Source organism: Pteropus alecto, unplaced genomic scaffold (assembly GCF_000325575.1).
Source record: "Pteropus alecto unplaced genomic scaffold, ASM32557v1 scaffold76, whole genome shotgun sequence".
Taxonomy (NCBI): Eukaryota; Metazoa; Chordata; class Mammalia; order Chiroptera; family Pteropodidae; genus Pteropus; species Pteropus alecto.
In genome coordinates, this window is record NW_006443138.1 from 24,861,194 (window position 1) to 24,887,651 (window position 26,458).

Consider the following 26,458-nt stretch of genomic DNA (forward strand, 5'->3'; position numbering starts at 1 on the left):
ATCAATTATAGATGGGAAGAACAACTCATTTTAAGGGATAGGAAGAAGTAATTGAAAGTTTCTTCAGAAGAAAGAAAACTTAAAGAAAGTAACAGCCAGTTGGAGAATTATTTTTGTTTTGTCAGTTAAAAAGATAGCCAAGAGGTCATGCTGATCCCTATAGAGTGAACATTACCACAATCTCCCTTCGAACATCAACTTTCACACAGTCTCTCTAGTTACATCTATAGGAGTTTGCCTAACCTCTTTCCTCATCTTCACATTCAGTCATTAAAATCACTGAAAATTACTTTAAAATGTCTTGCAAGTTCAGCCCTTCTTCTCCAGCCCCGTGATACTGGTTCAGACTCTGGTCCTCATAGCAATGGGCTGTTACAACGGTGGTCTGTCCCTGTACTAACCTATCTTCATGCTGCCACCAGACTCCCCTCTCACCCAAACGCTTTGTCGTATTATTTAAGCTTTCATGTGGGCTCAGCTTACTTCTGAAGTCTTGTATCTTCTCAGTCTCCTTACGACATATACTCAAGTTTCAGGAGCAATTAGAAAATAGTGGGCCATATAAGTCAGAAGCTCAGTGAAACCATCTAGAACAACTAATATTTTGTAAATATAGTACTTATTTATTCTTAATTGTTTCTATAGTAAATACTGTGGTGCACCTCCCAGTTCTCCCCACAACCCACTCTCCCTGTCCCTTCAGGGCCATGATGTTCATTCCTCCAGGTGCAGGGAGTACAAGTTCACAGCTGACTCTTTCTCAGAAGGGGCTACCTCATCTCCAGCTCACATCTCCTCCCAGACAGCAGCCCACATTCAATGACTGATTGAAGTGAGACACAGAAGTCCAGACATCTTGCCTTGATGGGAGATAGCTGAAGTGTAATCCCAGTTTATTCAGAAACTTAAGTGAAGAGAAAGGACATCTATACCTTTTTTCAAAAAAATCTATTTATTCTCATCCATCTCCATTATCAGATATTGCTTAAAATACTGGAGCCAGAACTATGAAATCTGACTCTGTCATTTATCAGCTATGTAACTTCAGCAGGTTACATAACCCCTCTTTATCTCAATTTTCTCATCTATAAATTGGGGATAATAATAATAATATGCTACTCAATGGATTATTGTGAAGTTTAAATGCGTTATCATATAGAAAGCATTAAGAATGGTGCCTAACCAAAATCAGTGCTTAAATTCATTAGGGTAACACTAGCTGCTATAACAAATAGACCTAAAATTGTCCAATGGCTCAAACACAATAGATATTTCTTCCAAAGTGTCCTTGGTCAATTGGAACAACTTTTCTCTACATGGCTTTATAAGAACCTAGTCAATGGGTTCCCAGTTATTTCTCATACATGGCTTCTCTATTCTAATCAGCCAGAAGGGGGAAAGAATAGAGAGGAGCGTGTATGGGAAATTTTTATGGGTCAGGCCCGGAAAAGGAGGTCATTGTATCTATTCACATTCCATTGGCTAGAAGATAATCACATGGCCACACCTAATCGCAAAGGAGTCTGGGAAATGTAGTGTGGGAAACAGATTTTAGTAACTATTCGTGCAGTGAATTTTGTAAATTAATAATTATTATCATCATTCTTATTGTTACTAACTTTTTAGCTTGGGCTCCCAGCTCCACTCACCTAGAATGTCACAATTATCTGTTCATGGGTCTCCCTGCCTCCAGACGATTCCACCAACTCAAAACCTTTCTCCACACCAAACCAAGAGTTATTATCCAAAATCCAAATTTGAACATGTCACTCACCATCCTCCAACTGCCAGCTTAATATCCTTCTGCAACTCCCCACTGCCTCAGGATTCAGTCGAAATCCCTGAAATTCCTCCATGACTCAGTCATCCCACATCCCTTTGGTCTCACCTGCAGTAACTCCCAACCTTGCAGCTGGCATTTGCTATTGGACACTGTACATTCCAGTGAATAAGACAGATATGACCCTACCCTACAGAGTTTACATTTTAGTGAGGTAGCCAAGAAACCAGTAAACAAATATGCACTATTAAGGAGTATGGTTAAAAAAAAATAAAGGGTAAGGAAATTGAGAGTGGTAAGGTAAATAAATAGATAAATAACATCTTGAATTTAACCAGCAAGTGATAATCATTCCACAGAAATACACTGTGGACTTGATTCTTCACCTTGTAATTGCATATTACAAAAGAATTCTTATCGTTGACCTATATTTGTGTTCTTTTAAACTTCTTTTATGACAGCTATTCAGGGAAGTAATACAGAGCACTAAAGAGTGTCTAATGTGCAATTTGTGTGGGATATTGAGAGAATAACGTAATTTATTATTGTCTCATTGGGGAATAAGAGTGCAAAGGGCTCAATTTTCTTCCCACAACCTTCTTCACAGAAAAATTCAACATAAAAATATTTAACGAAATCAGATTTTACTCAAGTAAGTAAAACTGTAAAGCTGTTATTTTTTTAATTATCTGAACAATGATACCATCGCCCTAGTAACTTAAAAAATGTTCCATTTGTGATGTTCCTGTCACCTTACTGGATCTAAATTTTCAAATCCAGAACATATGAAGTTGAAGATTTTCTTGGAGATGCTAGTCTTTTAATAAGAATAAGCTGCTCACACCTGCCTTAGATTTTTAATAGTCAAATATGAGCATGTGCCCTGATGTAACATCCACATAAAGCTATGAATTTCCTCTCAGAATCCTTCTATTAAACAACTGGAATTTTTTATTCATAAGAGCAAAAGAGAGCTGAAAACAAACTATTGTCAAATAGTTTGAGCATCTTTAAATGAAAACTAGAGTGCTGTACTTGAAAACTCAAAATAACCTAAAAGAAGTCAGAAAACTGGCAGGCCATAGATGGTAGGATAGCTTCACAAAATTATCATGGGCCCAGAGCATTCTACACTGCTATTCTCCTGTCCTCAGCACATGACTTTCAAACCATGGCCTAAGGTGGTTGCTTGAGCTCCAACCGTTATACTCACATTCCAGTCCTTAGGACAGGAAATAAGTAGAGAAAGGCACGCCCATCGTGGTGGACAGAACAATGGTCTGCTAACAATGTCCATGTCCTAAACCCTGAAACATGTAAATATGTTATCTTACGTGGAAATGTAGATGTGATTAAGTTAATGATCTTGAGATGGGGAGATTATACTAGATTATCCAGGTGTGCCCAATGTAATCACAAGGTTCCTTGTAAAAGGGTGGTAAAAGGGCAATCAGCGAAGGAGATGTGACAGTGAAAGCAGAGGTCAAAGCAATGTGAGGAGAGGCCTGGAGCCAAAGAATGCTGAGAGCCTCTAGAAGCTGGAAAAGCAAAGAAACAAATTCTTTCCCAGAGCCTCCAAAAGGAACACTCCTTGCTAACTCATTTTAGACTTCTGACCTCTAGAACTATAAAATAAGAAATCCGTGTTGCTTTAAGGCACAAATACTGTAGCATTTTTTTACAACAGCAATAGGAAACTAATATATCCTCCTTTAACTTACCAAAGAAGAAGGTAAAAATGGATAATGGGGCACAGTTAGCATATTCTGCCACAATGTTTTCCTTTTAAGAAATAGAAATAAATATTCCGAAGGAAATAGGTTAATTTGTCTTACTAGAAGTCTTTGGTTACAAAAAAGAAACTTCAGTCCCAATTCTAATGAAGTTAAGATTCAGCAAGAGGAGGAGAGATTTACTTACAATATATTGAAATGGCTCACCCCGTTAAGGAAGAAGTAAAGAATGAATTGTATATCCACGAGGACTGTAACCAGGTACTTGTGCAGCATCGCCCTTTCTCTCCGACTTCTCTCTCTGCCCCCCGCAACCTGCTTTTCTCTGGTTCAGTTCATTCTCTTCTACTTAAGATGTATTTTATTCATATGGTGAGAATCAAGCAGTGGGCATCACTGGGTCATTCAGTCTAACTTATAGACCTTCACCTGATCATTCATTCATTTGCCACATGTTTACTGAGTCTCTACTATGTGCCAGGCCTGTAAGCAAGACAGACGAGTTCTGGCCTCATTCTGGTAGCTGATACAGATAACAAATACATAAACAACATTCCTTAGAGATTATAACAGGTAGAGACGAGCAGGCAGATGAATTACAGAATAACTGGGGAGACCATTCTAGACTGGGTGGCCAGGGAAAGCTTTCTGAGGATCTGATATCTGAGACTCCAAAGATAAATAAGGCAGACATAAGCATGACCCAAGGGACAGCAAAGACTCTGCGATAACTTCTTGAAACAAAAGAAGGGAGGCCAGCATACCTGGTGCCAAGTGAGCAGACAGAGACAGCAAGAGATGAGGCTGAGAGTTAGAACCAACAGAGCCTCGTGGATATACCTTGGTTTTCCTGGGAGAATCCCCAGTACAACTGTTTTCCCACCATAAATATTAAGAGCTATCCAATTTGGATGATAAATTGTATAGTCACTCTATATATGGGCTATAGGAGTCAGAGTTATAGCCTAAGATAAATGGAAAGACATTGAAAAGTTTTAAACAGGGCAATGCCATGATCTGATTTGTATCTAATAACACCAGAGCCAGAGAATAAGTTAATAAATGCAGTAAATTAAATATGTCTACATTTGGAACACTGAAATTTTCTAATGGACGAAATCAATGTCAAGATAAAATAAAAATAGGTAAAATGCGTGACTTAGCATAAGGCACAGATACACCCTCAACATCCCCATTTAACACTCAATGCCCCTGCTCTGTTTGTTATTCTTCCCACTTCTCCTAAACTCAGAAGCACTTTGAGGCAGAACATAGCTCCAGTTTTCTGGGTCTCATGGCAACTTGGCAACACAATGCTTCTAGGCTAAAATCCCAACTTCCATGGATTCATGCTGTTTCAATAGCAAATATTTACCTTACTTGGCTCCTCGGGCTAATTAAAGGTGTAAGGCTCTTTCCTCTTGGCTCTCCCCTAAACTGCTTTCAGAACTAGAGGCAGCTGTAGAATAAGAATGACAGCCCCATAATTCATCTCTACATGCACACAGTGATTCCCTCACAAAGATCCTTTTCAAATTAGGAAAAGAATTCATAACCATACCCTGCCCATGCCACTCTCCTACTGGATTTGAAATTGCATCTCCCTTAATGATTTCTCCTAGAACTGAAGTTATTCCTAGCAGCATATTCATCCTACAGCTGCCTCAGGAAGAATCTCAGGATCAAATACTAAGAACTTATTATACCAGTTAGAACACAGTATTTCATTGCAAATATTTATTTTTATTATAAAAATGATATATGCTTACTATAAATGATTCAAGAAGACAAGATGGTAATTAAAAAGTGAATTATCTCTCTCCTCTCCCTCAGCCCCTGTCACCAACCCAGTGAATGGCCCTCTTCTTATAGCCTCTGTAATCAGTTTTGGCCATTTTTCTATGTATATACAAGTGAATGGAAAAATATATGTTGGCATTTATATAGGTCACCTTAAAGGTTTTAAAGTGATTTCTTGATAACAAATAAGTTCAGATTTCATAAACTATGAAGTGGAGTCACATCACAACTCCCTGGCAGTAACTGAAGGCTCAGCCCTTCCTGCAAAGTACAATAACTGGGTTAATTCTGGTGACAATTCACAACAGAGTCGAGAAAACAAATTTAAATCGCCAGGCCCAGAAAGAAATCAGAACATGAGGTGAGGTTACAACTCTGAAAACAGACTCCACGCTTGAGTCGAGGAGGAAAATAGGCGGAGAAGGTGGAAATAGAAGTCTAAAACAGGTGATGAGAGCACAGGGTCTGGTCAGGAGGGGAGAGGAAGCACCAAAGTCTACTGTGGTCACTGCGGTGTTGGGAAGAGAGCAGAAGCGGAGAAACCAGGAGGGCAAGATGGATTTGCTTTAGAGAAGGAACATGGATACCACTGGGAATTGCCCTCTAACTAAGTAGTTATATCAATTTACACTTCCACAAGCAGTGTACAATTTTTTCCATGCTACCCTACCTGTGTCAACAATAAATATTGTCGGATGTTTGCATTTTTTAAAAGTTGGTAAAATGACACAGTTGTTAAGGGCCCAAGCTTTTGAGCAAAACTATTGGTGTCCAAATCCTAGTCTGGGCCCTACTTTCCCTCTCCGAAAGAGAAAGAAGATAGTAGTACCAAACTCACCTCATGCAGTTATTTCGAAAATTAAGTTAACAAATGAAAAGCATCTGGAATAGTATATGGTTAGTGCTCGATAAATATTAGTCCTGTTTCAAAATTTTGAATTGTCCATTCAAGTCTTGTCTTCTGTGAATTTCCTATTTCCTTAGCCTGGATCTTTTTAATATCAATCTGTAGATATTTTTTAAATATCCTAAGTAACAATCATTTGTAACTATACCTTCCAAATCCTTTTGTTAGCCAGTGGCTTCTCATTTTAGTTTTTATGATGTCTTTTGTCATGAAATTTTTAAATGAAAATCTAGTCAAATATATTTTCCTTTGTATTTTTTTCTTGTGTTCTTTTCCTCACTGCAGTCATAAAAATAATCTCAAATATTTTCTTTTCTAGAAATTTTTAAAGTTCACTCTTCACATTTAGGATTTTAGGATTTAATCCACCTGGAATTTAATTTTATGATTAGTATGAGGAGAGGACCTTTTTTTCTTTAACCACTTTTCCATATGGGAAACCAAATGTTGAGGTATCACTAATTTAATTTGCAATACCACTTTGCACATATATCATTTCTAGATATATGTATATGTGATTTTAGTCTCTCTGTTTTATTCCATTAGATGATGATGATGGTGATGATGATGATGATGATGATTTTGCCTGCACCAAATACTTCACTGTCTTAATTATAATCTTTAATATTAATCTTGCCCTTGCTACCTTGATTAATTCAAGAATCTCCTTCCATGTATGGTTACAGATTCAAATTGGCCAAGAAAATAATTTGTTTGAGACTTTAGAGTGTGGAAGTGAAGGGAAGCTCTCACTCTTTGAAGGTCTTCACAATTAGATGTAGTGACAACCAGACACAGAAGTACTTGCCCTTGCTCTCCTTTGCTTTGTGGCCAGCTCTTCTTTTCACCTGCTGATCCTGCATCCCAAGGTCTACTACTGGACATTTGGCTAAGATCCACAGAGGAAGTGGCTACACAGAGGCAATGGCTTCACATAGCCCTCCCCTCTGCAGTACAACCTGGGTAGCTGGATGTGTGCTTGGCTTCTTAGATTTCCCTGAAAACTCTGATTTGTCTGCCTATGGCAGCTCTTACAGAAGACTGGAGAAAGATTCTTTTCTGATCCTGCAGCTTTTCCTTCCAGGCCTTCATTTCTCCAGTTCCTCCCACAGCTGTATAAAGTCTACTTCCTAGAATCCCTTAGGTCATAACATTTATTGCAACTTTGCTCTCTTGATTGAGTGCTAACCACACACTAGATATGGTAGAATGAGCCTTCCCATTTTGGATTTCTTCAAAATTCTTTCTCATTTGTTCTTCCATATGACTTTTTGAATCATCTTGTCAAGTATCCAAGAAAGGTCAACTGGGATTGTGGCTGAGATTGTTTTGAGTTAATTAATTGATTTGGGGAAAATTGATGTATTTTATAATATTGAACCTTTTTAAATTTATTTATTGTTGTATGAGAACACAAATTATTTTTATACTAATTTTGTATTTAGTAATAACTCGATGATCTCTTATATTAGTTCCAATAGTTTGTTTGTATTTTCTCTTAGATGAGATATGAAGGTAATAAAACTTCTGTGAGTAGTGATAGTTTTCTGCTCTTTTTTTTTTCTTTTCCAGTCCTCATGCCTTTTCTTTTCCTGTCTTACTGCTCTGACTGAGACCTTCAAATAATAATTGCATGGAAATGGTGATAATTGATATCTTGCCTTATTCTTGATATTAAAGAAAATAATTCTAAAGTTTTATCAGTAATGATAAAGTTTTCTACAAGTTTCTGAAATATTTTACTCAATTAAGATAATTCCTCCTATAATGCAATAGCAAAAAAATTAAATAACCCAAGTAAAAAATGGGCAAATGGACAAAGACTTGAATATAGATTTCTCCAAAAAGACGTACAACTGGCCAACAAGTATAGGAAAAGATACTCAAAATCATTAATCATCAGGAAATGCAAATCAAAACCACAATGAGATATCATCTCATATCTTTTAGGATAGCTATTTTCAAAAAAACAAAGGTAACAAATATTGGCAAGGATGTGAAGAAATTGGAACCCTTGTACACACACCGTTGATGGAAATGTAAAATGATGCACTTCTATGGAAAACACTATAAAGGTCCTCAAATAATTAAAAATAGAACTATCATATGATCCAGCTATTTCACTTCTGGGCATATATCCAAAATAATTGAAATCAGGATCTTGAAAGAAATATCTGTACTTCCATGTTCATTACCACATTATTCACAATAACCGACATATGGAACAATGCAAATGTGAATTGACAGATGAATGGAAAATTAAAAATGACAAACACTTACAATAGACTATTATTCAGCTTTTATAAATAAAATTTTATAAATAAATAAAATTTGTGACAATACAGATGGACCTGGAAGACATTACGCTAAGAGAATAAGCCAGTCATGGCAGGACAAATATCCTTTTGATTCCACACTTATATGAGTTATCTTACATAATCAAACTTCTATAAGCAGAAAATAGCATGATGATTGTCAGGGAGTGGGGGAAGAGGAAAATGGGGAAATATACAATGGATATAAAGTTACAGTTACGCAAAATGAGTAAGTTCTAGAGGTCTGCTGTACAAACACCATGCCTGTGGTTAACAATACGGTACTGCGCACTTAAAGATTTGCTAAGAGGGAAGATCTCATGTTGTATTCTTACTATAAAAAAATAAAAAATAAAAAAGCAAAAGGACCCAAGGAAACTTTTAGAGGTGAGGATATGTTTATTACTTTGATTGTGGTAATGGAATCATAAGTGCATGCATATGTCCAAACTCATCAAACTGTATACAGCAAATACATGTGGCTTTTTGGTAAATCCATTATGCCTCAATAAAGCTGTAAAAATAATAAATAAAATAAAATAAAATAAAATAAAATAAAATAAAATAAAAAGTCAGGCTCAGTAACAGAGAAAGGATATTTTCTTGCCTTTACCAAGGAGAATTTGGGGAGAGATTTCCACTCCCAGACTGCTCCCTGAAACAAACCACCTACATTAGCGAGATCGAATAGCATCCAGTATTCAGAATTATTTTGAGTTTTATGACATTAATATAAACCCAATTTAAAAATTCTCTCCTATTTTTATTTCCTGTGTTTCTAATATGAAAGTGTTATATTTTAACAAGTGATTTTTCTGTAACAATTGTGTTTTTCCTCTTACAATTTGTTAATATGGTAAGTTATATTAATAGATTTTTCTAACATTAAGCTATCATTGTTTTTCTGGGATAAACCCAACTTCGTCATAGTGTATTATTGTTTTTGTTTTTTAAGTTACTGATTTTGCTAAATTTTATTTGAATTTATAACTTTACATTTAGAAGTGAAGTTGGTTTATAATTTTCCCTACTATCTGTCTTATTTTTAATCGAAGTTTGTGCCAGTCTAATAAAAATTAGTTTGAAAGTATTTTTTTCTTCTCATACTCTATTTGTATTCTCTGGAGAGGTTCACAGACAATCGAGATTATATGTTCCTTGGAAATTTGGTAAGACTCACCTGTAAGAAATTAAATCTTAATTTATAATTTGAGTAGATTTAATCACTGATTTACTATCTTTCAGGGTCATTTATGTCTTTTCAAGTCAGTTTTAATTTATTAAAGTTTTCTGGAAAATTGACCATTTTGTATATTTCAAATTAATTGACATGAAGTTGTACAGGATTGTTCCTTGTTGCCTGTTTTAATTTCTGGGTATATATGTGGTTGTGTTGCTTTCTAATTTCCAATTTCAATATTAATTTGGTTATCTTTTGTATGTAATGCCATCCTGACACTGGCTATGAGGAAGTCCTGTTTTAAATGGGTTGCAATAGCCAATGTTTACAACAGCCCAAAGTTCGAAGTAGGAATAAAAATGGAAATACCACTAGAAATACTTCTTTATAACTTCTGTTTACTGTCCCTAATTCCTCTCCTGTAAAATCACATAACCTCAAAAGAATGCTTGCTTGTACATACGTCTTAGAAATGTGTACTCTTATGTAAATGCAAAGTGTTGATATTCTGTTTCCTCTAATTTCTCAGTCCACATAAAAAACTGAAGATAATAACATTTCTCTCCTGAAATACATCTTCTGCAGTTTAAGTATCCTCAGTTTTTCTAACAGTTATTCAAACACCCTGGATCCCAAGCCCTTTGCTAACCCTCCCCTTCTAGTGATTCATCCCAGTGCACCAGCATCCTAAACTTAGTCCTTCATTCTAGATAGAATGAACCCAGTAGGACCACACCCTTCCATTAGTGCATCCTGAAATACATTGATTTTTTTCTGCTCACTCCGTCACACTACTGACTCATGTTAATTTTGGGTCAACCAAATATTTGGGTCTTTTTCACACATGCTTTTGAGGAATCTTTATTTCCAAGTAATATAAGAGCGGGACACCACTATGTAATGCTCTAGTCTGCCGATTTACAAAAAGAATTTAAAGCATGTCTGTCTGGGCTGTAAGCAAGTATCCTCGTAAGCAAGGATGGAGTAGTTAGCAGACAGTTCTGTCCTCAGCAATCTAGGGGGAAAAATCTCTCTTTATAAAGAAAGCCATGTCAGCTGGGTCATACCATAGTCCAACGGCCAAGAACAGGGCAGGAAAAAGAATTACCATTTATTGAGAGCCTATCGGGTGCCAAATCTATGTTAGGTGTTTTGCATATGTTACCTCAGCTTTAGTCCTCATTACAACATTGGGTCAAGGTGTGGTGTGAATAAATAAAGATCTAAATAAATAAATGCCAGATAAATTTATCCCCACTTATGAAGAAACCAAAACTTAGAGCACAACTTACCCAAAATAATGCAGCTAAAAAGCAATGGGGACTTAAATCTGTGTAATTTCTTCTACACTGTCAACCAGGAGTGAATAAATGTGGGTGGAGGCAGTAAACATTTGTGTAATCCTTTATGGTTTAATGAGAGACTTTCGCCTACATTAACTGTTTTGATTTGATCCTCATAACATCTTCATGGTAGGCGGAACAGGTGATACAATCTTTATTTTACAGGTAAAGATATCAGTGCTCAGAAAATTAAGTGACCTACCCAAAGTCTCCCAGCTAGCCAGTGAGGTTGCAGGGCAGACCTTGCCCCAGGCTCTCTGACACCAAGCACCATGCAAGCACTCCTCAGGTAGCTGGTGTAGGGCAAGGCGGTGGTGGGGGCGGGGGTGGGCATCAGAGGGCAAGGGCAAGTGCTGATGACCAGTATGGAAGTGGAGAAAAGTTCAAAGCCCTAACCTTACCAAGAAAATTTAATGTTCTATTATTATTTTTAATCATCTCAAGCCCTTCAAGAGGCATAAAAGAAAGCAAGCCCAGACTCATGACCAAGAAATGGAGCAGCCTAGGGCAGACAACAGAGCTGTGCCTTCCACAACAAAGGCAGGGCTGCCTTTACTAGCAATGACATTGGTGCAATCAGTTCTTAGGGAGGAAGCTATAAAGCAGAGACCAACGAACCTATCAACCTTCATTTGATTTCTTCAGCAAAGCCAGAATCTGGGGGAAAAGTACTCAAAATGAATCAAATGTTTTCATTTCACAATCCATCGAAGACATGTAGATTTAACAACAGTCAAGTATCCATAGAACATTTGGTTTTACCAGTTATTTACACTCCACTTAAGTCAAGCCCCAGCTTATTCAAGCTTGCAAAATAGAGGCTTTGCCTGTTAACTGGCATTTTGCCTGCTGGTTACTGTTTCCCACCCAGTCTCAACTAAAACCAAATCCCCCCAAGATGAGAGGTTGTCTTTTCCTTTTGACCGCCACTTCAGGTCCATTGCCTCCTCTCAAGCCTGGTTGGGAAACTTTTCCTGGAGCCCCCTAAATGACCCTGGGGATTCTACCTGTCCTAAACATGCAATGCACTGTTCTGTCAACGGTGGTGGACATACACTTTCACCATGGTAGTCAAGTAAGTTCCTCGGAGTTTTGTTTCTTCAACCAAACGCGAAGAAATCTGGAAGCAGACATTGAGCTTTTCCAGTTCTTTCCAAGCTTGGCTGTGGCTCAAATTCTCCCAAGCACCTTAAAAGAATATACAGATGCCTGGACTCCTCCCAGAAAGATTCTGCTGGAGAAACATGTTAAACTGCACTGTGCAGTTGCTATATCAGCATGTCAGCAAAATCCAGACTGTAGAAAAGGGAGCTGAAGGGAGAACTTATAGATTCAAAGAGACTTAAAAGACATCACAACCAGTGTGATGTTTGAACTTAGTTAATTCCTATTTCAAACAAACACATGGTGAACAAAAGAACAAACAAAAACAAAAGAAAATTTGGGACATTTAGAAGACAGTTGAAATTTTGACCATTGTTTGGATCTTGAATGATATCAAGGACTTACTGTTATTTCTTTTTAGATTAGTTATAGTATTGTGGTTATTTTTTTTTTTAACGGTTTACATCTTGTAGAGAAATATGCTGAAATATTTTTGGGTAAAATGATATGATGCATAGAATTTGCTTCAAAGGAAAGGAGGAATAAGCAGAAACAGATGAAGCAAGACTGGCTATAAGTTGATACTTGTTGCAGCTGGGTGTTAGGTTCATAAGAATTAGTGGGGTTCATGATGCTTTTGGATGTAGTTCAGTATAGTTTTGAAATTTTTCACAATAAAAGTTTAACCTCTCCAGGTTTGTGTACTATTCCATTTCTTTTTCCCCCACAGCTTAGCATACTCACAGATACACTCACACAAAGACCAACCTGTTTCAGTGTGAATTCAATCTTTATTCACCAGAGGAGAAGAAAGGGGAAGTGGGAGGAGGGCATTTTTGGACCCTGTACAAACACAAGTTTCAGAGTTTCTAATGTGAGTTGTATCAATTCTCGACTGAGACACATAGAACTGTTACTAAATATCAGATCAGTCTGGTTACCTCTAAAAAACTAGTCCTCTCTCTTGCTAAACTAAAGCAGTCTAGTTTTTTTCTTCATAAACTGCTATTCCTGCAGAAGTACAAGTGTATGTGTTTGTGTGTGTGTGTGTGTGCCTAGGGCTGCCATGTACTTTTGTGTACGTTGTGCAGTGCACAAGGGTATCACATCAAGGAGGCGTCCTTCACATCATCAACATTGCAGATTTGCATTTTTACTATGACAACTGTCTCACAAGTGGCAATAAAATGCCTTGTTCTAACAAAATCAACCTATTTGATAACTTCCCAACCCGATGGAAACAAAAGCGTCTCAAGATAAGGGCTCCTTTTTCAGTTATGAACTCATATGGGCTAGCCATGGACTTGAACAGCCTAACTACCTGAGTTTGAATTCCCTCCCCAAAGACTACTCACTGACTACAACCTTCACAAGTTACTTAATAGCCCAGAGCCCAAGTCTTTCATCTGCAAAATCAGATGATACTTTTGAGAGCATTGTCCAAAGCATTAAATGCATGCGAAACTGTGCCTGGCAGGTAATAAGCCCTCAGTAAGTGTTAAGAGATTAGCTAGTATCATATCTATTCATACATATCTAATTTTATGAGTTTAAGTGTATATGTGTGTTGTGTCGTTCATAAACTCAATAAATAAATTACTGCAATGTACTTCGAAAAAGCTATATTCACCATTTACTAACCCATACTGATTTAAAAAGAGGACATTTTCCCTAACCATCAAGTTTTGAAAAATGCAGTCAAGCTCAAGGTCCAGGTAAGCAGCCAAGGTTTATAAACCTCTCTGCACACAGGATCTGTGTGCATATGCTGATCAGGAACTCGCTGAAGAAACATTCTGGGGTTTTTCCATCCTTCTAAAGACTTGGCCGGTAAGCCTGTCACTGGAAAAGATCCAGTGGGAGTTGCCAGCCACAAAAGGGGTATTACCCCACAGGCAGAATAGAGTCAAAACGCTTCAAGAGGTGAAACGTCTATTTTTAAATGGAAAGAACACAGAGTATGCCTTTAACTTTGTGTTAAAAATAAACTCAGCTGCCTTCTCTACACTTCCCACCCCCTCCCACTGTCCTCCCATCCCTTGCACTGCCCCATAGGAAAGAAAGAGTGCTTGTGTTCCTTTTCATTTCTTCTCATGAATTTTTCTTTTTCTTATTTATTTATTTGTTTTACTGTTAGCCAAACATGGGCTACTTTGGTTTTCAGTTCACAAAGCAAGTTGCATTCTCTCTCAAAAGAATCTTCAGGGACCCCACCCCACCCCTACTCCCAGAAAGCAGGCTGGGTCATAATTCAGAAATAGTCAATGTTCAGGGGCTGAGGGAAAAAACCACACAGAGATAAGCAAAATGGAGCTCTGCCAGCTTTCCCTCATGCCTGGGAAATGTCTGCAGGGGAGGTCATTCAGGCAAGAGGGCCTTTCGTTGAATGCTATTTAATACTGGGGTTTAAGCACAGACCTTTCCTGAGGCATGGTTATTCAGAGAAACACTGCTTTACTGAGTTGGTTTCCATAATTCCATTAAACAACCACAAAATCCTATAGATCAGATGTGCCAGTCTATTCATAAAAAGCTAATCTGTGTAACAGAAAAGTTGCTGTCTGGAGTAAGTAACCTCAATTTCTTATTTTATGTAGTGGGTAGAGGGATTTCAAGATCCCAACAGAAGGCAAAGATGTTGAAGAGCAAAGAGAAACAGGTCTGTGCGTAGTACTAATTTCACTGGGCAGGAAAGAGGACGAGAGCTGAAGGGGTCGCTAGGATCTCATTTCCTTGAAAAGATTTTTTTAAAAAAATGACAGCCCTTAGTCAACATAAGATAAAGGAAAAAGCAACAGAATTCATTTTAAGTAAAAAGTTCTAGTCTGAGGTCTGTCTCTAACTTGAAGTGTGACCTTAGTCAAGCCATTCACTTCCCTACAGTTTTTCTTTCACAAAATGAGAATCCCACCCTACATCTACTCTTTAATAAGAGTATATAATTATTAAATTATATAACTGGTAAATATAAAACATTATGTCAAGACAAATATTATGTCAACATGTTTAAAATCTCAGTACTAATGTGTCCTTATTTAAACGTCGGTCAAATTTAATATAGTGATTTTGATGCATGTCTAGAAAGTAGAGGGAAAATTTTATCAGTAAAGGTTGAGTTTGAACTAATCGTTTTCCGTTTTTCTCAAAAGGGAAATATTCTAGTACAACAGCATACAAGGAGGTACTAGCACCTAACTAAATATGCCTTTAAAATGAAGTAAAGATACAATGCAACACTCCCCGCATGCAAGGCTCAGCCTCTGAGGCACTACAGAGCACAAAGGGTCTTCTGTCCATATGCTCACGGACATTTCCTGAGACCCAGTGAAGACCCTGTTTTCACCATATGTACATGCAACTATTTTTCAAATGTATGTAGAATAGTTGTGATTAATAAGATATAATTAATAAATTATAAAATTATAAATTTTATTTTTGTATGTATGTTAATAAAATACAAGTTTATTTTAAAATGTTATCAAAATCGAGTAGATTTTCAACATGTCTCTTTCTCTTTTTTCAATACTGACCATTGCAGATTTCTCTGTGTTTACCTACTTGTTCATGCTTTTTCCTTTCCTTGATCTCAACTGTATATTGTGCTTATATTTTACAAAAGCAAAAACCAAAATACAATAAATGTAATAATAGGATGTGTATGACAAGACCATATTTAAACACCAGGACTGCCTCACATCTGGTACTTTTCATTTCACTAAACACTACTCAGTCAGTATCTTTTCCGATGACTTATTATTCTTAAAACGTGTATATGATTTTTTGATGATTGGTATTTTTTGTTGAGACATAATTAATATATAACATTGTGCAAGTTTTAGGTGTGCAAAATAATGATTTGAGATATGCACATATTGCAAAACAATTACCGTAATAAGTTTAATTAACATCCCATCAATACCTGGTTACAATTTTTTTTCTTGTGATGAGAATTTTTAAGATCTACTCTCTTAGCAACTTCCAAATATACAATACAGAATTGTTAACTATAGTCACCATGCTATACATTATATCCAAGGATTTATTTACCTTATACCTAGAAGTTTGTACCTTCTGACCCCCTTCTTCATTTGCAAATTGGAAGTATATCTGATGGGAAAAAGAAAAGAAAGACAAAAAACTGTTAGGAGTCCATTGCATGTGTCCAGGCAGGAGGCAACAGCTTGGACTAGGGTAATGACAGTGAAGACAGAAAGAAATAGAAAGTTATTTGGGAGATAAAGGCCATGGGATGAGCATTGGATTGGATATGGAAAGCAAGCAAGAAGGAAACACCCAAAGTGATGCCCCGGTTTCTGACCTCGGTAAATGCACAACAGCAAACAGCACAGCAGAGTGATTAGAAGTGTGGGCTCCGGTTTATACAGTCTGGACTCAAATCTCGGCTTTACCGATGACTAGCTCTTGAGCCTGGGCACAGCACCGAATCACCCTGTGCCTCAGATGTGTAAAATAGGGATAATAACTGTACCTTCTGTATCGGGCTCTCAAAAAGGAGAAATGAGATAAAACGTGTCGACTGGGTGGAACTGAGCCTGGACTACCATGAGCACAGTTAATCTCAGTCACTATTAGGAAGGCAAGGATCTCAGGAGAAGACAGAGTTGTAGGGGTGGGAGCATCATGAATTCAGATCGAACATGTTAGTTTTGAGATGTCTATGGAACCAGAGATGGAGAAGATCTGGATCAGAGATGTGGATTTAATTTTAGAACCATCAGCAATAGAGAGGGCTTGTGAAGTTATGGGAATGGATGGGATTATCCAGGGATAAGGGAAAAACGAAGATGTCATAAAAATAGCAGAAGCTGGACTAAGAGTTATTGGTGTGATTTGGGACCTCCCTTCATCATCCTCTCCACCCAGGGGTCAGGTGACACAGTAGCAAGAAGTTTGTCTCAATTGACATTTAAAAGAGCAAATATCAGGATGTGGTTCCATAGTGTAGCAGTTACCACATCTGCTTTACATGCAGAAGGTCCTGGGTTCATGCTCCAGTGGAGCCACAGTCCATGGTCTACGGACAGCCATGCCACCCTGAACAAGCCCCATGTCTGATCTCAGAAGCTAAGCACGGTCAGGCCTGGTTAGTACTTGGATGGGAGACCACCTAGGAAGAGCAGGTGCTATAGGTATAAATGATAATAATAAATTTAAAAAAATTTTTTTTAAAAAGAGCAAATATCAGACATTCGTGTCTCATCTTCTGTGCTGATCCTGAAGCACCTGGTAGCTCACTTTGTTGACTGGAAATGACACAGTCTAATTTTTCTGGCCGCCTCACTGAACCCTAATCTTTTCCTTCATGTGACAAGCTACATAGCATATATTCATTCCTTCTAAGTCCAGATAGCTGCTATCATTGAGAACAAGCATGAGTCTTGTTATCTACCTTCTCCTGCACAAAAGGCCATTTGCAGGTTCCTCACGTCTTTTCCAAGATCCAAAAGATCCTTTCCATAATTGTAACCTCAAATTTTCCTTTTTTCTTAAAGAATCTGATTCCGGAAGATTGTCTATATGCTATGTTTCTTAGAATCCCAAGACCCAGCCCAATGCCTCACTCCCAGGATTCAGATGGCAATACCAGCCTGCTGTTAGCCCAGGGGAGGTCTTTGCTAGAGGACACCAGGAGGGTTACTCCGATTCAATGCAGAAATGTTGTGAAGCTGCTGTATATTCTGTCCAGCGCAAGCAAGCAGGAGTTATTTTTATAATCATCAACAGAGCCTTCTATTATGTAGTTTGGGAAAGTGGTGATTAAAAATTGAATTCTCCTATCCCCAAACTTTCATTAACAATCAATTAATTAATTAAACAATCAATGAATTGTAGCAAAATTCAGTGATAAGCTGTCTGCAGCACCTTGGCACAGTAGCATCTGTGCATTTGGAATGAGACAGTAATTTCTTACTCTAGAAAAAAATTTACTCTGATGAATAAATCTTTTTGTCCTAAGATGGACTTGTTCCATTTCTCATTCTTCCATTCTCAAGGTTGATTGAGTCACTGGACTCCCACAAAATGAAAATAAAGTTCTAAACGGTGTCTAAACCAGCCTAGAAAGTACATGGAGAACAAAACAGAATTGAGGTTGACCAGTCTGAAAGCTGCTAATGTTATCAAGTTAACAACTTCTCATTTACAATATATGACCAATAAAAAGGGGGTGGCATGGTTTCTTAAACTCTCCAAGAAGAAACTATAATATTGTATGTAAACCACAATTTAAAAATGAATTTTATAAAAGAAAAATCTCCGTGAAAAACAAGACATATTAGCATGATGACTTTATTATGCAGCAATAACATAAATGACAATCCACTCTCATAATATATTTGTGTTGAAATTAGGATATGGTAGCACATTCAAACACAAAAGCTAATGGAAATCCTAAATTTAGATTATATTCCATCTGGCTGCCAAAAGCCTGCCTCAGCACATTAACCAGAGGACCAAACCAGAGAAGGGAAATAGCTTCTAAAAATGCAAAGGAGAAAAGAGATTCACTTAGAATTTTATCTGGTAAAACAACATCAAGCCATGGGATGAAGAGTCATCTGTTTCGTGGATTATTTATGACTCTGATGCTAATTCTGATGCTCTCACAAAATGAAGGGAGAGAAAAAAGAGATTTTTTTTTCCCTCTAAACTTGAAAGAATTTGGTTGGAGCAGGTAGCTCACAGCTGGCAAGTGGCATTCAGTGGTTTAAAATAATGTCAACAATTTGGTTTTGACATTCTCTACATTTGCACAATAAATGGAGGTGCTGTTTCCATTTCTCCAAAGACATTTTAAGCACTAGCCTCATGGAGATCTGTCTCCTTAGCATTTTGCAAGAGTTATGTTTTGCACTAACTGAACAGCAAGCTTGTGTTTGCTAAACAAAATTATTTTTTCCAGTTTCAGCTTTGCCTATTAACAAAATAAAGTAGATATTTCTAAGCCTAAACTTCCCTTTTGTTTATTGTTAGAGATCCTAACCCAGATGAAAAAAACAAAATCAACTGATAAGTACAGAATATCTCTCTTTACAACAATCCTGTGGCACATAAGCCATCGTGATAACCAATGTACTCAGAGAAAGTCAGCAATGGCTATTTGCAGTTCTTCCAGTGCCTCTATTTAGGAGATTTTTGTGACATAAATAGGTGAGAGAGTCTTGTAAAATGTGTATTTCTAATTGACCCTTTATGCTTTTCAGAATTTGTTTGGAGTGTTGAGGAATGCTATCCTGAGTGTGTTGGTTTCTTTTTGTAAAAACTCTGCTAAAAAGCAGTAACAGACCAGGATGAAGAAAGTTTAATCCAGGCTCTGGGCTGATAGAGAATATCACCTCTGGGCCTAGAGCCAGGGGTTCTTTAGTTCTCCTTGTTGAAACCTCCAGAGAAACTCTAACTCCCACATATTAATCAGATCTGTAGACCCCTGCTTATAATCCGCCAATGACTCTTAATCACTCTTAAATAATGCTCCTTATCCCAGCCAACAACACTTTATGCAATCTAGCTCCTGCTCGGACCTTACCAGCCCTGTTATTGGCTGACTTGCATTCCCCCAAAATTTACATGTTGAAGCCTTAACCCCGAGTACCACAGAATGCGACTATATTTGGAGATAAGGTATTTAAAGAAGTAATTAAAGTAAAATGAGATGATAGGAGTGGGCCCTAATCCAATATGACTGGCATCCTTAGAAGAAGAAGAGATTATAACATGGACACGCAGAGAGGAAAGACTATGTGAAGACAGGGAGAAGGTAGCCATCTATAAGGCGATGAGAGAGGCCTGAGAAGAAATCAACCCTACTGACACCTTGATCTTGGACTTCTAGCCTCTCGAACCATGAGAAAATAAATTTCTTTTGTTGAAGGCACCCAGGCTGTCATTCTTTGTTAAGGCAGCCCTAACTAATTAGTGAAAGCTCACTCATTCTCTCCTCTTCCTTGGAATACCAGCCATTCTTGCCTTCTTTCTGTTTCTTTCGATATGCTTGACTGGTTGCCACTGTGGGTCTTTAGCACTAGCCGTGCCTTCTACCTGCTCTTTGTTTGGCTGTTCCTTCTTGTTTTTCAGGTCTCAACTTAAATATCACATCTTCAAAGATTAAATAATCTGAAGAACTCCCCTGAAACTTATTTTCTATCTCTTCATCCTTTTAAAAGTTACATCATAGCACTTATTACCCCCTGCTTTTCTAGTTAATTTATGTACCTTCTTATCTTTTATATCTGCCAACAAGCTTCCTAAGGACAGATACAAGAATGTTTATCTTGTTCACCACATACCCCCAAGTCATAGAACAGAGCCTGACACTTGGTATGAGACTCAGGAAATATTTATTGAATGAATGACTGCCTGAATAAGTGAATAGCAACTGAAAAAGTATTTTGTTACTAAAACCAACTAATTGGCATGAAATACCTGCCACAGGTAAAGATAATAGAGTTGGTTGAAGCCAATTCAACTGAACTGAACTGAATTGAATTAGGCAGATAAAAGCCAATCTATTTACAGAATTCAGTTTTTAAGATTTCACTCTAACACTCTGTGATCTAATCTTGACAATGAAGACTCTATTTAATCAAATATAAAGCAAAAGGGATACATAAGATCTATTAAAAGAAAAGACTAAAGATAATTATATCTGGAGAGGACACTTAGGAGAAGAGGTGTCAGGGAGAATACTATCCATGTGTTTCCTTTTCTCCTCTTCTCTTGAAAACGTTTACCAGTGCCTGTACTACCTTTAGAAAAAAAATTTACAAAATATAAAGGGTTGAGCAATTACTTTCCTTAAGGATATCAATGAAACCCTGGCCCTTTCCCCATCTGCCCCAAACACACCATTGTTCCCACTTCTGTCCCTTTGGTCCTGTTGAGAATACTAAGGGGGCATTATCTTCTTTCCCCACCTCTTCCACAAGTTTTCCTGTCAATCCAGAATCTCTTGTACATTACTGTGGTAGGTAGATCACTTTGAATTATCATTGTTTGCTTAAAACATTTGTCTTAACTTGAGCTCCATGAAGACAGAGACTTGATTCTACTTACATTAGTAATCACACAACATTTAGCCCACGAAAGGGCTCTATGAATACTTGTTAACTGAATAAATATGCTGAGTACAGTTCTTCCCAAAAGACTCAGCAGACCCATCCAGCTCTTCACTCTTTTCCTGTGCTCCTCTTAGTTCTTATTATCTGCTCTTTCCAGTTCCAGCACTTGACATCCTACAGCACATGAAGAAGGGCAAAAGAGAGCACTTAGCTCAATAAACACTTCACCAAGGGCCCAAGTTGAGAAGCATTCTACTTAGCTGACTCAATACTCAATCTAAAAGAAAAAAAATGATGAAGCAGTAGAGCCTTGTTAAGGCTTTTTATTTTTTAATTAGGATATAATTCACATACCATAAAATTCAGCACTTTAAAGTGTACAATTCAGTGGTTCTTAACATCATCACTAGGTTGAACAACCATCGCTACTACCTAATTCCAGAACACTTTCATCACCCCAAAAAGAAAGTGCATGCCCATTAGCAATCGTTCTCCTTTTCCCCTCTCCCACCAGTCCCTGGCAACCACTCATCTACTTTCTGTCTCCATGGATCTGCCTATTCTGGACATTTCATATAAATAGAATCATACAGTATGCAGCCCTTTGTTTCTGGCTTCTTTCACTTAGTATAATGTTTTCAAAGTTCATTTATGTTATAGTATGTATCAATACTTCATACTTTTTTATCATTGAATAATAGTCCATTGTATGGCTAGAACATTTTATTTATCTTTTCCTCGGCGATAGACAGTTGGATTGTTTTCACTTTTGTGCTATTATGAGTAATGTTGCTATGAATTTTTATGTATAAGTTTTTGTATGAGCATATGTTTTCAATCGTCTTGAATTATATATCTAGATGTAGAATATTCTGGGTCATAAACACACATATGTTTGTGTTTAACGTACTGAAGAATCTCCAAGCTTTTCCATAGCAGCTGCACTATTTTATATTCTCACCAGCAATATATGAGGGTATTATTTTTTAGAGATGAAATAATCCAAAACAAAGGACACTGTCCTTTATAGACTGCCCAAGGGCAAAAGAGAAAAAAAAAGAAGTTTTATTAAGAAGGAAGGTATTTTATGAAGGGAACAAATGGCTCACAAAGTCCTGCTGACTCGTTTTCAGTTGACTTCACCATGGCCTAACTTAATTCACGTTTCGACTGTGTGTTCAGTCTTCCCATGAATAGCCTGGGTGTCTAGGGCATTTTTCACAAGCAGTATAGGGACTTTTGAAACATCATTTAATATGTGTAGTTTTATCTCCTGTTCAGTAGGGAGGAATGGGTCTTATTTTGCCCCCTTAGCCTTCTTGTCAGAAATAAGCTTTATAAAAAGCAAGAATTTTAGTCTTGCTTTAAACCACCAAGCTGCCTCAATGGATTTCATCCATTATTTGAGTTTTTATCTTAAACTTTAGCCTAAGGCAAATTTTATATGCCTAAAAGATTTTTGGAAGTTAAAAAGACATAAGAAGTAGTGTGTGTGTGTGTGCCCGTGTGTATGTGTGCATGCACCACAGAATGAGGGGCACATACCAACCATCAGTAATTATCAACTAATTAACAGAAAGCCAACACCTACCCTGTCTATAGTAACCACAACCTATAAGCACACTTGACAGATGCTAAGTTTCGGTGCCCCCTTAAGAGAAAGCAACATAAATTGTTAATAAAAAGGATTCTGGATCTGTGGGTATGTGTATATAACTTATGAATGGCGTACCAACAAATGGAAGAAATATATTTACAAATGAAAGCGAACTATATTTACTTCACTAAAATTGATTTTTTTAGTCACACTACTTAACTTCCCCAAATAAATCAATACAAGGCCACAAACTTAACAAAATTCTTTCTCTATTCATAAAACTCTTGTCCTGACTCCAAGCTCACGCCCTAAATAAACAGGCAAGCCCTACGTGTCAGTCTTCAGAGACCTTGAACCTTCAGAGAGCCCGTTTCCAAGGAGAGGCCATTCCATCCACCCAATTGTTCTCAGGCCACACAATTCAGTTCCAAAGACAAGAAGCAGCAGAAGCTCAGCTGATCTTGGCAGGTGCAAACTGCAGATAGAAGGAAAGAGATTAAGAAAGGAGAGAGAGCTTCTTCAATCCAGGGCACCAGGTAGCAAATGAGGTGGGCTGTCAATCAGATGTCACCCAACAGTCTTAGTAGTGATGCCTTCCTTCCTGAGGCTGTGGGGAAATGTTCGGAATGGTGTTCTAGGATAGCACCTTTCCAGCATGCCAGCAGAGGCCGGGAAATCCTGTGACGAGTTCTGAAATGTTTCGTTGCAGAGGAAATTCATAGGAGCTTCAAGAAGGGGCTGGTTCTAGACTCTCCTTAGCACATCTATTAAGCCTTCATTCTTTCAGGTCTAAAGTGGAAGGAGATCAATGTGAGGTCCGAGAGAATGCATGTAAGAGTGTTGCTATTAAATGAATAAAAAGATCACTAACTCAATATCAGTGGTTCTCAAACTTGCGTGTGTATCAACATCACCTGGAGAGCTGTGAAAACACAGATTACTGGCCTCACCCTCAGAGGTTCCTTCATGAGTTCAGGAGTAGGGCCTGAGAATTTGCATTTCTCCCAGGCAGGTGATCAGGGACCATACTTTGAGAACCACTGCAAAGGCACAAGCCAAATGTCGGCTAGAGTTATAATGGGCAATCATTATTAAATCACCAGGCATGTCCAAACTGAGCAAAAAGGGAACAATTCTACTGTCCAGAATAAGTATGAAAATAATAAAACATACAAAAGTAATGGAACATGTAATGCTTGAGTTGTCAGTAACAAAACTGTCTCATTTTGGTCTTTAAAGTCAGAAAGAAAAGGAATTAATCAGACAGACATTTTGAACAACTCTTGTCCTCCAACTTAAATGAAAGGAAGAAATCAAGTCTACCATCTCCTTGGAAGCCTTTGGCCTTGTAACTTTGGCTCTCTCTCTTCACAAATGAGGAATCTCATTCCCTAATTCGCACGCAACAGGGAGAGAATAAGAGCTGAGAGACATGCCCACCACACTGTGGCTAGTCACTGTAATAGTGACTAGTAATAGTGCTGCCTATGGTTATAAGAACGTGAGACTTCATGGTTTTAATTGTTTTTCCAGTGATCAAGACAGCGTGATATAGGTGAAAGAATAGACAAAAACAGATTAACACAAATACTGTCAACTGATCTTTGACAAAGGAACAAAGGCAACTCCACAAAGAAAGGAAAGTCTTTTCAGCTAATGGTACTGGAACAACTGGATATCCACATGCATAGGAGAAGGAGAAGGAGAAGGAAGGAAAAAAATGGATCTAAACAAAGACCTTAACACCTTTCACAAAAATTAACTCAAAATAAATCATAGACCTAAAAGTAAAATGCAAAACTATAAAACTTTTATTATTTTTATTTTTTACGCCTACAGCACCTAGTCTTCCTAAGTAGTCTCCCACACAAATACTAACCAGGCCCAACTCTGCTTAGCTTCTGAGATCAGACAAAATCGGGCTTGTTCAGGGTGGCATGGCCGTAGACAAAACTATAAAACTTTTCGAAGATAGCATAGGAGAAAAATCTAAAAGACCTTGGGTAGCGGTGACTTTTTAGATACAACTCCAAAGATGATCCATGAAAAAAAAAATTAATAGGTCGAATGTCACTAAAATTAAAAACTTGTGCTCTGTAAAAGACACTGTTAAGAGAATAAAAAAACAAGCCACAGACTGGAAGAAAATGTTTGTAAAACATATCTAATAAAGGACTGATATCTAAAGTATAAAAGGAACTCATGAAACTCAACAATAAGAAAATAAACACCCAGTTTAAAAATTGGGCAAAAGATCTGAACAGACACCTCACAAAAAAAACCATACGATAAACGTATAAAAATATGATCAATATAATGTCATTGGGGAATTGTAAATTAAAATGAGACACTGCTACATACCTATTAGAATGGCTAAAATCTAAAACACTGACAACACCAAATGCTGTCATGGATGTGGAGCAATAGGAACTCACGTTCATTGTTGATGGGAACGAAAATGGCACAGCCACTTTAAAAGACAGTTTGGCAGTCTCTTAGAAAGCTAAAAGTAAGATTATCACACAATCCAACAATTGAAATTTTAGTCATTTATCTAAATGAACTGAAAACTTACATCTACAAAAAACTTCTACTGAATGTTTCTAGCAGCTTTATTCATAATTGCCAAATTATGAATCTCGGAACCTAAGTAGGATCGGGCCTGATTAGTACTTGGATGGGAGACCACCTAAGAAGACCAGGTGCTGTAGATGTAAAAAATAAAAAAATAAGGGATTGTAAGCTGATAAGTTCCTTGCAATCTGTGAGGCCTCGCCTAGAAATAAATTAAATAGATAGATAGATAGATAGATAGAGATAGATAGAGATAGATATAGATAGATAGATAGATAGATAGATAGATAGACAGACAGATAGATAGATAGATAAATAAATAAAAATTAATTTTTTTTAGTTTATAGGGGTAACATTGGTTAATACAATTATATAATTTTCAGGTATATGTTATAATTTGACATCTATATATTCCATTGTGATTACCATCCAGAGTCCAGTTTCCTTCAGCTACCATATATTTTTCAGCAGCTATTTTAAATCTAATTTTTTAGTTATGTCCCTAGCCAACAATTTCCCAATGTCCCCCAGAGCTATTGGCACCCCAGACCCTGTCCCAGTCACTGGCAGCTGTTGTTGACCGATGACATGTTCAGTCTGGATCACTTCCAGCTAGGGCAACACACAACTACTCCTGGCCCCACACATTCCAGATCCTTCAGGTTTTCCTCTGCCTCAAGGGTTCTGTCTCACTGTGCTTCAAGTGTCCAGAGAAAGGGACACCTACCCCAATCCCCCCAGTGGTACTGTATCCTTTTTTGCTCTCATAACAAGAACTCTATTGCTCTTATTATTCTATATCATAATTGTCCATTTTATAAAGTAAGCTCTGAGGGGACAGGAAGCACATCTATCTTGCTGGCCCAGAGCCTGGTTCCGACAGTTCCTGATAGGTGCTTCTGAAGTTAATGCTGCTTGTGTTTACCTTCTCCATAGATGGGGGGCTCCTGTGTTTGATTCATCTTCAAGTCCCCAGCACTTACCTCATGCCATAGTAGACATTTAATAAATGTCATGGAAGGAAGGAAGGACAAAAGGAGGGAAGGGA

The 26,458-nt window shown here is 37.5% G+C and overlaps 1 pseudogene; it reads right to left on the minus strand.

Annotated features, from left to right (window-relative positions):
- Positions 1-24,666: 24,666 nt before the first annotated feature.
- Positions 24,667-24,785, minus strand: LOC112472467 (annotated as a pseudogene).
- Positions 24,786-26,458: the final 1,673 nt, after the last annotated feature.